At 50.7% G+C, this 17,734-nt stretch overlaps 1 protein-coding gene across 1 annotated transcript in view; it reads left to right on the forward strand.

The window, feature by feature from the left end:
• Positions 1-9,799: 9,799 nt before the first annotated feature.
• Positions 9,800-17,734, forward strand: part of LOC140389071 (uncharacterized) — a 53,229-nt gene continuing 45,294 nt past the window's right edge. The window contains exon 1 of the mRNA XM_072473232.1: positions 9,800-9,931. The gene's annotated coding sequence lies outside the window, so the exon portion shown is untranslated. The remainder of the gene's footprint in view (positions 9,932-17,734) is intronic.

Consider the following 17,734-nt stretch of genomic DNA (forward strand, 5'->3'; position numbering starts at 1 on the left):
GAGGCATCAGCACTCTGCCTTTCCACTGGTGACAACTGTAGTGACAGTCAGGGTGTATATATCAGTCAGCACCTTCTACCCGTGGATCAGAGCTAGCCTGGTCTAGTTAGTTCGAGTTAGTATACTTATAGTAGAGAGTCAACCCACAGCCAGCTGTGTGCATTGTTATAGAAGTTCAATAAATTGTATTGAACCTACGTTTGGTGTATGCTTTACAGTTTATCTGCATCGTGCTGCAGTCTGTTTTACCCCATGGTGAATAACACGACAAGCATTTCCAGCGTTTTCTGAACCTCTGTCACATTTCCAGCATTCACAGTATTTTGCCCCATTGGATTCCAAGAGCTGGCTGTTTGCACTTTAGGGAAGTGCAGACTGGGCTGATTTGATGGAGCTTTGAAATTAACAAGTTTGTCTTCATGACTTCTTGTGGACAAATTATTTCTTTTTTTTAATAATATTTTTATTGAGGTATTTGAAATTTTTTATAACATTAACACAAACAATGACATTAACATGACAAAAATAAACCTTTCCCCCCCCCCCCCCCATACCCCAGCCCAATCTTCACACACCTCAACCAAACAACAACAATCCGCCCGACACCCCCCCCCCCCCCCCCCCCCCCCCCCACCGACCCCTCCTTGGAATACTGCATCTGCTGACATTTTAATTTTCACCGAGAAAGTCGACGAACGGCTGCCACCTCCGGGTGAACCCGACCATTGACCCTCTTAAGGTGAACTTTATTTTCTCGAGACTGAGAAACCCAGCCATGTCACTAACCCAGGTCTCTACACTCGGGGGCTTTGAGTCCCTCCACATTAATAAGATCGGTCTCCGGGCTACCAGGGAGGCAAAGAACAAAGAAACGTAAAGCACAGGAACAGGCCCTTTGGCCCTCCTAGCCTGCGTCGACCATGCTGCCGGGGTCCGTATCCCTCTACTCCCATCCTATTCATGTATTTGTCAAGATGCCCCTTAAACGTCACTATCGTCCCTACTTCCACCACCTCCTCCGGCAGCGAGTTCCAGGCACCCACCACCCTCTGTGTAAAATAATTTGTCTGGTACATCTCCTCTAAACCTTGCCTCTCGTGCCTTAAACCTATGCCCCCGAGTAATTGACCCCTCTACCCTGGGAAAAAGTCTCTGACTATCCACCCTGTCTATGCCCCTCATAATTTTGTAGACCTCTCTCAGGTTGCCCCTCAACCTCCATCGTTCCAGTGAGAACAACCGAGTTTATTCAACCTCTCCTCATAGCTAATGCCCTCCATACCAGGCAACGGCTAGAACGTCGACCTCTTTCGCCCCCTGAACTCCCGGATCTTCCGACACTCCAAAAATTGTCACCTCCGGACTCGGCACCACCCGTGATTTTAGAACCGTGGACATTGCCTTAGCAAAACCCTGCCAAAACCGTCTAACCCGGGCAAGCCCAAAACATGTGGAATAATTTGCTGGGCTTCTCGCACCCCTATCTTCTACCCCGAAAAACTTGCTCATCCTAGCCACTGTCTTGTGTGCCTGGTGGACTACCTTAAATTGTATCAGGTTAAGCCTGGCGCACGATGAAGAGGTGTTAACTCTGCTTAGGGCATCCGCCCATAGACCCGCCTCTATCTCTCCACCTAGCTCGTCCTCCCACTTGCCCTTAAGCTCCTCCACCGGAGTTTCCTCTCCCTCCGAAAGCTCCTGGTAAATATCCGATACCTTCCCCTCCCCCACCCAGATACTGGAATCTATTCTATCCTGTATCTCCCATGGCGGCAGCAGCGGAAAGGCCGGCACCGGCTTTCTCAGGAAGTCACACACCTGCAAATACCTAAAACCATTCCCTGGTGGCAATTTAAATTTATCCTCCAAAGCTTTCAAGCTGGGAAGGCTCCCATCTATAAATAAATCCCCCACCCTTCTTATTCCTGCCCCCTGCCACCTCCGGATCCCGCCATCTAGCCTACCCGGTACAAACCTGTGGTTGTTATAAATCTGGGTCCATATCGATGCTCCCTCCACTCTCATATCTCTTCCATTGCCCCCAGATCCTCAGAGCCGCCACTACCACCGACTTGTGGAGTATCGGGCCGGCGAGAAGGCAAAGATGCCGTTACCAATGCTCCCAGAAGAAGATGGGGAGGCACTGAAAGACAAATAGAAATCTGGGGAGAACCGTCATCTTCACGGTCTGTACCCTCCCCGCCAGTGATAGCGGGAGCATGTCCCATCTCTTAAAGTCCCCTTCCATTTGAACCGGGATAGGTTTAACTTGTATAGTACCTCCCATTTCCGAGCCACCTGGATTCCCAGATATCGAAAGCTCTTCCCTACCATTCTAAGCGGCAGCTCTCCCAGTCTCTTTTCCTGCCCTCTTGCCTGGATCACAAACATCTCGCTCTTCCCCTTGTTCAATTTATATCCCGAAAAACTGCTAAATTCCCCCAAGATTCACATTACTTCCCCATCCCCTCCAACGGGTCCGAAATGTACAAGAGCAGGTCATCTGCGTAGAGCGAGACCCGGTGCTCCATCCCCCCCGAACTAGCCCTTTCCAATTCCTAGAGGCTCTTAACGCAATGGCCAAAGGCTCTATGGCCAGAGCAAACAGTAAAGGGGAGAGGGGGCACCCTTGCCTCGTCCCTCGGTGTAGTTTAAAATACCCTGACCTCCATCGGTTCGTATGCACACTCGCTACTGGTGCCTGATAGAGCAACCACACCCAGTCGATAAAGGTTTGGGCCAGACCCAAACCTTCCCAGCACCTCCCACAAGTAATTCCGCTCCTCCCGATCAAAAGCCTTCTCCGCATCTATCGCTACCACCACCTCCGCCTCCCCTCCTTCTGAGGACATCATAATAACATTGAGAAGCCTTCTAACATTGGCCTTAAGTTGCCTGCCCTTAACAAATCCCGTCTGGTCTTCCCCTATCACCGCCGGGACACAGTGCTCTATCCTTCATTTCATTATGGCCAATATCTTAGCCAGCAGTTTGGCATCCACATTCAGTCGAGAAATCGGTCTGTATGACCCGCATTGCTCTGGATCCTTCTCCCATTTTAGGATCAATGAGATCGAGGCCTGCGACATTGTTGGGGGGAGGACTCCCTTCTCTCTTGCTTCATTAAATGTCCTCAACAGCAGTTGACTCAATATCTCTGAAAACTTCTTATAGAATTCCACCGGGTAGCTGTCAAGCCCCGGGTCTTTGCCCGACTGCATGCCCTCCAGCCCCTTGATTATTTCCTCAATCTCAATTGGGGCCACCAGCCCCTCCACCAGGTCCTCCTCCACCCTCGGGAACCTCAACTGATCCAGAAATTGCCTCATCCCCTCCACTCCAGCCGGGGGTTCCGACTCATACAATTTACTATAAAAATCCTTAAACACCTTGTTCACCCCACCTGGGTCCAGGACTGTATTACCGTCTCTACTCTTTAACTATCTCCCGGGCCACCTCTCTTTCCGTGAGCTGGTGCGCCAACATTCTGCTTGCCTTTTCCCCGTATTCATAGATTGCCCCCCTTGCCTTCCTCAACTGTTCCACTGCTTTCTCTGTGGTCAACATCCCAAACTCCACCTGTAACCTCCGCCGCTCCCCCAGGAGCCCCGCGTCAGGGGCCTCCGAGTATCTCCTGTCCACCTGCAGTATCTCCTCCACTAATCTATCCCTCTCAGCCCGTTCCACCTTTTCTCTGTGGGCCAGTATCAAGATTAATTCCCCTCTATTTACTGCCTTCAAAGCTTCCCAGACCATCGTTGCAGAGACCTCCCCTGTATCGTTTGTTTCCAGGTAGTTCTGGATGGACTTGTTAACCCGCCCACAAACCGCCTCGTCTGCTAGCAACCCGACATCCAGTCTCCACAGCGGGCGTTGCCCTCTCTCCACACTAACCCGTAGATCCACCCAGTGAGGGGCATGATCTGATACTGCAATAGCCGAATACTCCGTATTAGCACCCTGCTCAGAACAAAAACGTCGATGCGAGAGTATACCTTGTGGACATGAGAACAAAAGGAAAACTCCTTCGTCCTCGGCCGTGCAAACCTCCATGGGTCTACACCGCCCCCCCCCCACCATCTGTTCCATAAAACCCTTCAATTCCTTTGCCGCAGCCGGCCTCCTCCCTGTACTGGATATTGACCTGTCCAATTCTGAATCAATGACTGTGTTGAAGTCCCCTCCCATGATCAGGTTATGTGACTCAAAGTCTGGGATCTTACCTAACACCCGCCTCATAAATTCCACGTTGTCCCAATTTGGAGCATATATGTTCACAAGTACCACTCGCACCCCCTCCAGCTTCCCACTTACCATTATGTACCGACCCCCCCTTGTCTGACACGATTCTCCCAGCCTCGAATGCCACTCGTTTGCTGATCAAGATCGCTACCCCCCTGGTCATTGAGTCCAGTCCTGAGTGGAACACTTGGCTAACCCACCCCTTCCTCAATCTCGCCTGGTCTGTAACCTTTAGGTGTGTCTCTTGTAGCATTGCCACGTCCGCCTTCAGTTCTCTCAAATGTGCGAACATGCGAGCCCTCTTGACTGGCCCATTTAGTCCTCTCACATTCTGTGTGATCAGCCTGGACGGAGGCCCACCCCTGCTGACTAGCCATCAGCCTTTTTAGGCCAGCCTAGAGCTCGCCCTTCCTTGAGTCCTCCCTCGGGCTGTCGCCATTCCCGACCTCCCATTTGTCCCCTAATAACAGTTCCTCCCCTGTCAGCAAAGCAGCTCCCCCCCACCCCCTCCCTCCCCCTCTAGCAGCAACACTAAAAACCCAAACCCCCAAGTCAAGCTCCAGCTTAACACCTGTCCACCCCCCACTGCAGTTCTGAGAGTCAGCTGACCCATGCTGACTCGATAGCTCCCACCCCTGGCAGCAAGCAGTCTGTCTCCCTATTGTTGTGGACAAATTATTTCAATTGGAGAGGTTAGGGAGGACCAAAGGTCATATTTACAAGTTGGGCAAGGGCAGAACTACAGATTCTTCAATGACTAAAAGTATCAAAGCAGCTCAACAGACATTTTATTAACAATCAAACAATAACATTGGGGTCCATTTTTGGAGGAATAGAATTGAAAAGCATAGAAGTGATATTGAACAGGCTAGCAGTCTTTTCCCTAGAAAAGGGCAGCACAGTAGCACAAGTGGATAGCACTGTGGCTTCACAGTCCCAGGGTCCCAGATTCGATTCCACACTGGGTCAGTGTCTGCGGACAGTCTGTGCACCCAAGGGGTGGGTGTTGGGGGAGGGGAGAAACTGACATGAGCGGTGTTGGTGTGGCGCAGTTGGTTAAGGGGAGATGGCAGGGGACATCTTAGGAGGCCCAGAGGGTGGACGAGGCAAGGACCTAGGGGAGCTGATTAAAGAGGGGCTATGGGTGATCAGGGAGGAGCCCCCCCAACCCAGTTGATTATGTGGAACGTTTGGGGTTTAATGGGCCGATTGAGAGGTCTCACGTTGTTGCTCATTTGAGGGGTTTGAAGGTGTTTGTTCAGGAAATGCTTTTAAAGGTGTGTTGCTAATTGTGTTTCTCTTAATTTGGCTCTGAAGATGGCGGCCGATATGGTCGCCTTCCTTTATTCTAATTATGTTTTGCTCTAGAGTCGCCAGGTATCTCTCGATACCACCACAAGGTTCAAAACCGAATACTGATCAAAGACTCGATACACCAGTTAGTAAGTTCAAACTCAATGTTTATTTATTTATACACACAGTCAAATAAACTCATGCATAAAACTCTACAAACTAAACTATCACTACTGCTAAAGCCTATACTTAGCTTCGGGCGCTCACTCAGTCAGAGGAATGATGGCCGTTGTTCGGTTCTGAGGCTGCTGGGGTCGAACTGGTGACGAATGTGATATAAAATAGTTACTTTAGAGATATTAGTTACTGTAATGTAGAGATAGGCCAGTCTCATTCTGGTGAGTTCACAGACAAAGGATTTCAGAACGCATGGCAAAGCAAGGGGGAGGAGTGTCCAGCAAAGGAGGAGAAAAGGATGCTGGGTAATAGGGGGCCAGAGGAAGGGATTGGAAGTGAGCCAATTAGGATGTATGGCCAGGTCAGGAGGGGTATAGGATGACCTATGGGAATCGTGTATGTGAAACTTGATGCCATTTGAATATATTTGCAGAAATCCCTTTGTTTCCTTCTTCATTCGTTTTCCAAGGGTCTAGGAGACTAGTTCTGTGTCCTGTGCCTCTGTGAAATGAATCAGGCTTGCAAGTCAAATAAAATAACTAATGCTGAACCTGCAAATCCATCTCGACTTTTATTGAGGCCAGACTGACGGGTAAAGAAAATTCTGTTTTGTCACTGGTATGGAATAACAGCTAAGAGCATCTGTCTCGTAGCGTGTGTTGACCTTGGACTTACTTGTTCTGATGTTGCTGTTGGGCAGGTCTCTCCTTGGTGAGAGCTGGAGCCACAAGAGAGCGATTCTCTCTTGGGGGATCCTTCTTATACCCAAAAGGGTCTTCACGCGCTTTTGGGCAGGCCTTGAACTTGGCCCCAATTAATTGGGCCGTTTCCCAATCGTTCCTATTGATTTCCTCCAATAGACGGGTGGGTGCCCTGATGGCAGGGCGTGTCCTAGGTGGCCGTTGGCCTGCTTTGTTCTGGTCTTTTCTGGCGTCGGGGTGTCTGTCTTGGTATCTTTTACTTAAATGTTACTCTTTTATCCCCGGGGATGGCTCATTAGTATGGATATGGTTTTGCAGTATCGGTCTTGTCTGGGAGCTACGGCTCCAATCAACAGCCAAACCCTGTACCTGCTTGCTTTCTCAGTATTGTCCATTGTCCCTGCAATCTTTGCAAAGTGTCCATTTTGTAATCGGAAAATGGCCATCCCAGGTGGCTACAGGTGGGAGACCAGACGAGGTTTAGGAAGGGATGGGTGGTGTAGGTATTCCAAACAGGGTTGGATATGAATACGAGGAGGGTTAAAGTGTTGACCAATAAGAGGGTAGCTTTTGAGGTGGGAAGTATAGTGACAGATCCTGGGGATCGATTTGTGAAGGTGAGTGGTAGTTTGGAGATGTCTGTGGTGCTAGTGAATGTGTGTGCCCCAAATTGGGACATTGTGGAGTTTTGTGGCAGGACTTGACAAAGATTCTGGATCTGGACACGCACCAGCTGATTATGGGGGTGGGGAGATTTTAATTTGGTGCTGGATTCGAGGCTGGACCGGTCATGCCCAGGTTCCTAAGGGTGTCGGATATGGCAAAGGAGCTGTTGGCGTTCATGGAGCATAGGTGGGCGAGCATATCCATGGCGGTTTGAGAGGCTGAGGGCGAAGGAATTTTTGTACTTCTCCACTGGGTGTAATCCTGCATTGATTTCTTTGTCCTGGACAAGGCGCTGCTGGCGGGGGTGGTAGGATGGAAGTATTCGGTGATCGTGGTGTCTGATCACACGCCGCATTGGGAGGATTTGCGGGTGGCAACGGGGAGTCCCCAGTGGCCGCAGTGGAGGTTGGACATGGGGTTATTGGCGGTTAAGGAGGTTTGCGATGACTATCCAGAATTATGTGGAGCAGAATAAGACGGAGGAGGTTTGTGCCTCCACATTGTGGAAGGTGTTGAAGGCAGTTGTAAGTGGGGGAGTTTATCCTGATGGGCACACAAGGAGAGGGTGGAGCTGGCTGAGAGGTTAAGGCTGGTGGAGGCCATTCTGAGGATTGACCGGAGGTACTCGGCGTTGCCTGAGGAGACGTTGTTGAAGGATAGACGCAAGCTTCAAATGGAGTTTGGACTTGTGTCCACGGGAAATGCGGTGGGGCAGCTACATGCAGGACCATGGTGTCAATATATGAGTATGGGGAGAAAGCCAGCAAGATACTTGCGCGCCAGTTGAGGAGGCCGGCAGGGAGGATGAGAGAGGGCGGATTGTGGTAATGGAGCCGGAGGAAGTGAATGGGCTGAATGAAGTTTTCTACTGGAAATTCCATAGCACATGACTGTATATAATAAATGTGCGTTGATTTAACTCTTACTAAGTGGTGTGTTGGATTACTGATCATTACTCGGACTTGAACCACGTGGCGGTATCAGAAAGATACCTGGCGACTCAAGAGCAAAGGTGATAGAACAAGAGCAATTAAACTAAGGCTAAAACGAGCAACAGCCTTCAGGACGCGCGACAACGCAGAACCGCCGAGCAGAAACTTATAGCCAAGTATCGCACACATGAGTGCGGCCTCAACCGGGACCTGGGATTCATGTCGCATTACATTCATCCCCCACCATCTGGCCTGCAAAATCCTACCAACTGTCCTGGCTTGACACAATTCACACCTCTTTAACCTGGGGTTACCCCATCTCTGGATCTGTAAAGATTTAATCACCTGCTAATGCTCGTATTCCAAGGATTGTCGTGCATCTTTAAATCTGTCGATTTCTTACAGACTTCTTACTGTGCTCCCCCCAGTTCAACGGCGGCATCTCCACATCATGGCCCAATATAAGAGCAGGGAGGTTATGTTGGAGCTGTTTCGGCCACAGCTGGAGTACAGTGTTCGACTCTGGTCATCACACTAAAGGAAGGATGTGATTGCACGAGAGAGGGTGCAGAGGAGATTCACCAGGATGTTGCCTGGGATGGAGCCTTTTAGCTATGAAGAGAGGCTGGATATGCTCAGTTTTTTTCTTTGGAGCAGAGAAGACTGAGAGGGGACATGATTGAGGTGTATAAGACTATAAGGGGCTGGTTTAGCACACTGGGCTAAATAGCTGGCTTGTAATGCAGAGCAAAGCAGCAGTGCGAGTTCAATTCCCGTACCAGCCTCCCCGAACAGGCGCCGGAATGTGGCGACTAGGGGCTTTTCACAGTAACTTCAATGAAGCCTACTTGTGACAATAAACAATTATTATTAAGGATCATGGACAGGGTGGATCGAAAACAGCTGTTCCCTTTAGATTAAAGAGTCAATAATAAGGGGACATTACTTTAAGGTAAAAGGCAGGAAACCTAACAATCTTTAAAAAGTAGTTTGAAGAGCACTTGAGATGTCATTACATTTAAGGTTATGGTCCACGTGCTGGGAACTGGGATTGGTGTAGATATAGAATAGTTTGTCGGTGCAGGCTTAATGGGCCAATGGACATCTTCTGTCCTGTATCATTCTGTGATTCTTCTTCAGTCGCCTTGCTACTTTTCATGATTGATTAATCTGTAGTTCTTTCCTTGCTAACTTGTAATAAATATGACTTTTGATCCTCCCTAACCTCTCCAATTGAAATAATCTGTCCACATGAAGTCATGAAGATAAACTATTGTTATTTTCAAAGCTCCATCAAATCAGCCCATAGTCTCCACTTCCCTAAAGTGCAAACAGCCAGCTCTTGGAATCCAATGGGGCAAAATACTGTGAATGCTGGAAATGTGACAGAGGTTCAGAAAATGCTGGAAATGCTCAGGACAAGAAACATCTGTAGAGAGAGAAGCAACCTCTCTGCAGCCTTTGACATGCCCGACCAAACTGTACTCCTCATGCAACTTTTCTGTGTTGTCCAGTCAGCAGGACTGCCGAACGCTGGGCACCAACCGCCGCTGCGCGCGGCAAAACTACACCTCCCATCAGACATCGCGGGCTGGCTCCACATTCCACGCTGCAGTTGCTCACTCAGGCCCCGGATCCACATGCGACATGAGTAATGTAGTTCCGGCCACACGAGAGTGTCTGGAAAGCGGCTGCGCAGAATCAGAAGGAACTGCGAACAGTTCAAGCTCCGCCCTCCTATCAAAGTACCTCTGATCCTGATTGGATGTAAGAGCCGTCAATCACAGAGTGGGCTGGGCTGTGTTCACGTCTTGGACCGAGTGGTTGTCCCAGTCTGGATATTGAGGGTGTTTATTGAAGCATTTCAATTCTGATTTACAGGCTGAGTTTTGTTGATGGGTCATTGCTGAATATGAGAAGGTGAGGTGTCATTATCTGGGAGATGCAGAGACACATTTATTAAAATGTCTTTAAAGATTTTAACTGAAGGCCTCGGCCTTTCACAAAAGCCTGGGCTTGAATTTGACAGTTTTGCCCAGTGCTGTGTCTGAGAGCTGAATTTGGGATGTGCAGACTGAGTGAGTGCAGTATATATAATTACCCTTCAATCAGCTACATAGAAGAAATATTTTCTTTAGCTTCTAGCATTTGGATTGAATTTGTTTATTTTCATGTGTACCGACCGAGGTACAGTGAAAAGTATTGTTCTGCGCACAGTTCAGATCAATTGAAAGTGGTTTGATGGTTTTCTGCTCGAACTGAGCATAGAATACATTGAGTTCATCGGGGAGGGGTGTGCTGCAGCCAGAGATTTACTCGGCTTCGCTTTGTAGCCCGTTCTGTTTAAGCCTTGCCACAACCGACGAGAGCCCATGACATTAGTCTGTCTCTAGCCTAGTCTGATAGTGTCTCTTGGCATCCCTGATGATGCTGTGGAGGTCTTACCTGGATTTCCTGTATAGGTCAAAATCACCTGACTTGAACGCCTCATACTCCAGTAGGGAGCCAATCTCCCAATTAAGCCATGGTTTCCAGTTGTGAAAAGTATGTTTCTTTAGCATGCAGTCTTCGACACATTTGCTGCTAAAGTCTGTGACGGTGGTGACATACTCCTTTAGGTTGGTCGCTGAATTCTTAAATATGGACCAGTCCACTGCCTCCAAGCAGTCACGTTGGAGCTCTTCTGTTGCTCGGACCTTCACTGCACGACCTTCTTAACTGGATTGTCACGCTTCAGTTTCTGCTTTTATGCCGGAAGCAGGAGCTCCATCCTATGGTCCGATTTTGCGAAGGGCGGTCGGGGAATGGATCGGTAGGTGCCCTTGATTTTTGTGTAGCAGTGGTGGGGAGTGTGGCGCCCCTGATAGGACAGGAAATTTGTTTGTGGAATTTTGGCAGTCCACTCTTGAGGTTGGCCTTGAAGTCCCCAGCCACGATGAACAAGGCCTCCGGGTATTCTGTTTCATTGTTATTTATAACTGTATACAATTCGTCCAGCGTGTTTCACTTCCGTCTGGGGTGGGATGTAGACCGCTGTGATATGGCTGAAGTGAACTCACGTGGAAGGTAGTACAGGAGACACGTCACAGTCAGGTTTCCAGGTCCGGTTGCAGTAGGTCGCCACGGTCGCCACATCTGAGCACTAGGAGTTGATGAGGAGGCAAACCCCTCCACCCTTTGTTTTGCCTGATAACACCGTGCGGTCCGGTCCGTCCAGTGTATCGAGAAGCCACCTGATTGTATGGCACAGTCTGGTGAGGCAGGGGTGAGCCATGTCTCTGTGAAACAGAGCAAACAACAGTCTCTTACTTCCCTCTGAGAGATAAGTCTTGCATTAAGTTTGTCCTTATTTTCGATCATTTGCCAGGGGTATGCTGGGGAGAGAAGTCCTGAAACCGTGTTGCTTTAGTCTCGCATGCAGACCGCCGCGTTTCCCTCGCTTCCTCGGTCAGCGGCTGCTTCTGGTTGGTCCCAGGATCCGATAGGCAAAATCTGACCTTGGGGAATGGAGCTGTTTGCGTCTGGCGGGGTCCGGGGCGCTGGTTTCATTTTTGGGGTTGGGTCTGGCAGGGTTCCGGGCGCTGTTTGCAATTTTGGGGTTGCTGGGGGGGGGGGCATGTTTGCGATCCGGTTGGCCCCGGCATTCTGTGAGGACAGGGTACTCAGGTGGGCTCACCGCCATTTCGAGGGTCTTTAATCCGTGTTTGGATACACAGGCAGGGGCTTCCTGGGTCAGGTTGGGCCGACTTCCGTGTTCTGGTCGGGCACTCCTGGAATTGGGCCTTGGATAGGCCTGGTCGGGCCTCTACGTGGATTCTTCCTTCCATCCTCCGGTAAGTCGGGGCGCTGATCGGGCCGGGTCTCATGGGTGGGGGCCGGAATGGGCGCTCTGGCTTCTGAATCGGACGGTCCGGTGGCTGGCGGTCGGTTCTCAGGCCGGGTCGGGTACTACTCGAAGTTGAGGTCGGACTACCAGCTTGGGCCTCTTCAACTTCCAGGTCAGGTCGTTGGAGGAGTCCTTCCGGGTCGGGTCATCTGATCCAATCCACAGGCATCTGAGGATTTTCAAACCTGCAAGAGAACATAAAACAAAGAACAAAGAACAGAGAAAAGTACAGCACAGGAACAGGCCCTTCGGCCCTCCAAGCCTGTGCCGACCATGCTGCCCGTCTAAACTAAAATCTACTACACTTCCTGGATCCGTATCCCTCTATTCCCATTCTATTCATGTATTTGTCAAGATGCCCCTTAAATGTTACTATCGTCCCTGCTTCCACCGCCTCCTCCGGCAGCGAGTTCCAGGCACCCACCACCCTCTGTGTAAAAAAAAAACTTGCCTCGTACATCTCCCCTAAACCTTGCCCCTCGCACCTTAAACCTATGCCCCCTAGTAATTGATCCCTCTACCCTGGGGAAAAGCCTCTGACTATCCACTCTGTCTATGCCCCTCATAATTTTGTAGACCTCTATTAGGTCGCCCCTCAACCTCCGTCGTTCCAGTGAGAACAAACCGAGTTTATTCAACCGCTCCTCATAGCTAATGCCCTCATCCTGGTAAATCTCTTCTGCACCCTCTCTAAAGCCTCCACATCCTTCTGGTAGTGTGGCGGCCAGAATTGAACACTCTACTCCAGGTGTGGCCTACCTAAGGTTCTATACAGCTGCAACATGACTTGCCAATTCTTATACTCAATGCTCCGGCCAATGAAGGCAAGCATGCCGTATGCCTTCTTGACTACCTTCTCCACCTGTGTTGCCCCTTTCAGTGACCTGTGGACCTGTACACCTAGATCTCTCTGACTTTCAATACTCTTGAGGGTTCTACCATTCACTGTATATTCCCTACCTGCATTAGACCTTCCAAGATGCATTACCTCACATTTGTCCGGATTAAACTCCATCTGCCATCTCTCCGCCCAAGTCTCCAAACGATCTAAATCCTGCTGTATCCTCTGACATTCCTCATCGCTATCCGCAATTCCACCAACCTTTGTGTTGTCTGCAAATTTACTAATCAGACCAGTTACATTTTCCTCCAAATCATTTATATATACTATAAACAGCAAAGGTCCCAGCACTGATCCCTGCTGAACACCACTAGCCACAGCCCTCCAATTAGAAGAGCACCCTTCCATTGCTACTCTTTGCCTTCTATGACCTATCCAGTTCTGTATCCACCTTGCCAGCTCACCTCTGATCCCGTGTGACTTTACCTTTTGTACCAGTCTACCATGAGGGACCTTGTCAAAGGCCTTACTGAATTCCATATAGACAATATCCACTGGCCTACCTGCATCAATCATCTTTGTGACCTCTTCGAAAAACTCTATCAAGTTAGTGAGACACGACCTCCCCTTCACAAAACCTCTCACTAATACGTCCATTTGCTTCCAAATGGGAGTAGACCCTGTCTCGAAGAATTCTCTCCAGTAATTTCCCTACCACTGACTTAAGGCTCACCGGCCTGTAGTTCCCTGGATTATCCTTGCTACCCTTCTTAAACAAAGGAACAACATTGGCTATTCTCCAGTCCTCCGAGACATCACCTGAAGACAGTGAGGATCCAAAGATTTCTGTCAAGGCAGCAGCAATTTCCTTTCTAGCCTCCTTCAGTATTCTGGGGTAGATCCCATCAGGCCCTGGGGACTTATCTACCTTAATATTTTTCAAGACGCCCAACACCTCGTCTTTATGGATCTCAATGTGACCCAGGCTATCTACACCCCCTTCTCCAGACTCAACATCCACCAATTCCTTCTCTTGGTGAATACTGATGCAAAGTATTCATTTAGTACCTCGCCCATTTCCTCTGGCTCCACACATAGATTCCCTCCCCTATCCTTCAGTGGGCCAACCCTTTCCCTGGCTATCCTCTTGCTTTTTATGTACGTGTAAAAAGCCTTGGGATTTTCCTTAACCCTATTTGCCAATGACTTTTCGTGAACTCTTCTAGCCCTCCTGACTCCTTGCTTAAGAGAAAGGTTAGTGATAGTGTTAGTGTTAGAATTAAGTTTTAAGACTTCCGGTTGCGGCGATGACCAGCTAAGCCGCACGTTTCGGCGACTCCAGCTCAAACGGACCTTCGGGCTCTTTTAAGAGCCCCAACGGGAAATTCTTTTGTGACAAAACCCGGTGTGGGGTGAGGCAACAGGGAGTCCCCCCCAGCGGAAAAGAAAAATATCGGCGGTGGCGGCCAGATCTCGGAGAATCCTCGAGGCCAGCGGCAGAAGAAAGAAAGGAGCAAGATGGCGTCGGAGGGAGCCCAGACGACATGGGGACCGGACCAGGATAAATTTTTAAGACGGTGTGTGGAGTTGCTTAAGAAGGAGGTGCTGGCCCCGATGCTACAGGCAATCGAGAGGCTTAAAAAGACACAAAAGGCCCAGGAGATAGAGCTCCGTGTGGTGGAGCAGAAGGTAACGGACAACGAGGACGAGATCCTGGGCCTAGCGGTCAAAATGCAGACGCACGAGGTGCTCCATAAGAAGTGCATCAAAAGGATTGAAGTCCTGGAAAACAGATCAAGGAGAAAGAACCTCCGGATCCTGGGTCTCCCCGAGGGAGTGGAAGGAGCTGACGGTGGGGCTTACGCGAGCACGATGCTACGCTCGCTAATGGGAGCTGAGGCCCCCTTGGAAGTGGAAGGGGCCCACCGGGTCCCTGCGAGGAGACCAAAGCTGGAGAACCACCTAGGGCGATGATCGTGCGATTTCACCGCTTCAGTGATAGAGAGGTGGTTCTGAGATGGGCCAAGAAGGTACGAAGTAGCAGATGGGAGAATGCGGTGATACGAGTGTATCAGGATTGGTGTGCGGAGGTGGCGAGAAGGAGGGCGAGTTTCAATAGAGCCAAGGAGGTGCTGCATAAGAAGAAAGTGAAGTTCGGGATGTTGCAGCCGGCGCGATTGTGGGTCACGCACCAGGACAGACATTACTATTTTGAAACGTCGGAAGAAGCATGGACCTTCATTCAAAAAAAGAAACTGGACCAGAACTGAGGGACTGATGTTGGAGGGGAAACGAAAATGCTGATGTATAGAGGTGTAAATTGGGGAGGGAGGGACACTGAGAAATGTGGGTGCCGGAGGGGGGGAAGAAGAGACACAGGCGGGGGACGGGAAATGGGTGCGGGGCGGTAGGGGGAGCTGCGCCATGGGGGGCGGGATGGCTCTAGAAAGCGCGGGGTTTCTTTTTCTTTTCCCGCGCCAGAGACATGATGGCGGGAAGATAGGCGCAAGGAGGATGGGAGTTCCTCTCAAGGAGAGCGCGGGAGAAGCCGGGGTCAGTTGAAGTCAGCTGACTTTCGGAAGCAATATGGGGAGAATAACCATGCTAGGTGGGGATCTAGCGGGGGATGGGGGTCGGGTGGAGGGGGGGGGGGCAACTGGGTTGCTGCTGCGGAGATCGAAAGGGAGCTGGTGAGAGAAAAGGTGGTCGAGGCGGGAATGCGCCGCCTGAGGGACGGGTGGGTGCGCGGAACCGGGATGTGGGACTGGCCAAGAGAAGGTGATGGCTAGTCAACAGGGGAGGGGGGCGGGCAGCCCCCCAGTCTGGCTGATCACGTGGAACGTGAGAGGCCTAAATGGGCCGATTAAGAGGGCCCGAGTGTTCGCGCACTTAAAGGGGCTGAAGGCAGACGTTGCCATGCTTCAAGAGACGCATCTGAAGGTGGCAGACCAGGTTAGGTTAAGGAAAGGATGGGTGGGACGGGTGTTCCACTCGGGGCTGGACACAAAGAATAGAGGGGTAGCCATATTGGTGGGGAAACGGGTGTCGTTCGAGGCTAGGAACATTGTAGCGGACAGCGGGGGCAGATATGTGATGGTGAGTGGCAGACTGCAGGGAATGGAGGTCGTGCTGGTCAACGTATATGCCCCGAACTGGGATGATGCGGGATTTATGAAGCGGATGCTGGGACGCATCCCGGACCTGGAGGTAAGAAACCTGGTAAGGGGGGGGGGGGGGAACTTCAACACCGTGCTAGACCCAGGGTTAGATAGATCTAGATCTAGGACCGGAAGAAGGCCGGCAGCGGCCAAGGTGCTTAGGGACTTTATGGACCAAATAGGGGGAGTAGATCCGTGGAGATTTGCTAGGCCGCTGGCCAAAGAGTTCTCCTTTTTCTCCCACGTCCATAAGGTATACTCCCGGATAGATTTCTTCGTTTTTGGAGGGTCATTGATTTCGAGGGTGGAAGGAACGGAGTACATAGCTGTTTCAGACCATGCCCTACATTGGGTGGATCTGGAACTAGGAGAGGAGAGGGAGCAGCGTCCACTCTGGCGACTGGGTGTGGGATTATTGGCGGATGAGGGAGTCTGCGGAAGAGTGCGGGGATGTATCGAAAGTTACCTGGAGGCCAACGATGATGGGGAGGTCCGAGTGGGGGTAGTATGGGAAGTGCTGAAGGCGGTGGCCAGGGGAGTTGGTCTCCATCAGGGCTCACAAGGGGAAAACAGAGACCAAAGAAAGGAAAAGATTACTGGGGGAGATTTTGAGTGTGGATAAAAAATATGCGGAGGCCCCGAACGAAGGACTATACAGGGAGAGGCGACGACTCCAGACGGAGTTCGACCTGCTGACCACAGGGAGGGCAGAGGCACAGTGGAGGAAGGCACAGGGGATGACATATGAATATGGGGAAAAGGCGAGTCGCCTGTTGGCCCACCAGCTTCGAAAGAGGACAGCGGCGAGGGAAATAGGGGGAGTTAAGGATGAAACGGAAACCACGGTGCGGAGAGCAGGGACGGTAAATGAGGTGTTCAAGACCTTTTATGAGAGGTTATATAGGTTCCAACCCCCGGAGGGAAAAGAGGGGATGCAGCAGTTTCTGGACCAACTAATATTCCCGAGGGTGGAGGAGCAGGAGGTGGCAGGCCTGGGGGTGCCAATTGGGGTGGACGAGGTGACCAAAGGGCTGGGGAACATGCAGGCAGGGAAGGCCCTGGGACCTGACGGGTTCCCGGTGGAATTTTATAGGAAATATGTGGACTTGTTGGCCCCGCTGCTGGTAAGAACCTTTAACAAGGCCAGAGAAGGGGGGACCCTACCCCCGACAATGTCGGAGGCGACGATATCACTAATCCTGAAGCGAGATAAAGACCCGCTGCAGTGCGGGTCTTATAGGCCTATTTCACTCCTAAATGTGGACGCCAAGCTGCTGGCAAAAGTGCTGACAATGAGGATAGAGGATTGTGTCCCGGGGGTGGTGCACGAAGATCAGACAGGGTTCGTAAAGGGGAGACAATTGAATATCAACGTGCGACGGCTATTGGGGGTGATAATGATGCCCCCAGCAGAGGGGGAGGCAGAGATAGTGGCGGCAATGGATGCAGAGAAGGCATTTGATAGGGTGGAGTGGGAGTATCTATGGGAGGTGCTGAGGAGGTTCGGGTTCGGGGAGGGGTTTGTCAGCTGGGTTAAACTCCTCTATGGGGCCCCAATGGCAAGTGTAGTCACAAATTGGCAAAGGTCGGAGTATTTTCAACTACATAGGGGAACAAGACAGGGATGCCCGCTGTCCCCATTACTGTTCGCGCTGGCAATTGAACCACTGGCCATAGCGCTGAGAGACTCCAGGAAATGGAGAGGGGTGGTTAGAGGGGGAGAGGAACACCGAGTGTCGCTCTACGCGGATGACCTACTACTGTATGTGGCGGATCCAGTGGGGGGATGACAGAGGTTATGCAAATATTGAGGGAGTTTGGTGATTTCTCGGGATATA

This window comes from Scyliorhinus torazame, chromosome 14 (genome assembly GCF_047496885.1).
Source record: "Scyliorhinus torazame isolate Kashiwa2021f chromosome 14, sScyTor2.1, whole genome shotgun sequence".
NCBI lineage: Eukaryota > Metazoa > Chordata > Chondrichthyes > Carcharhiniformes > Scyliorhinidae > Scyliorhinus > Scyliorhinus torazame.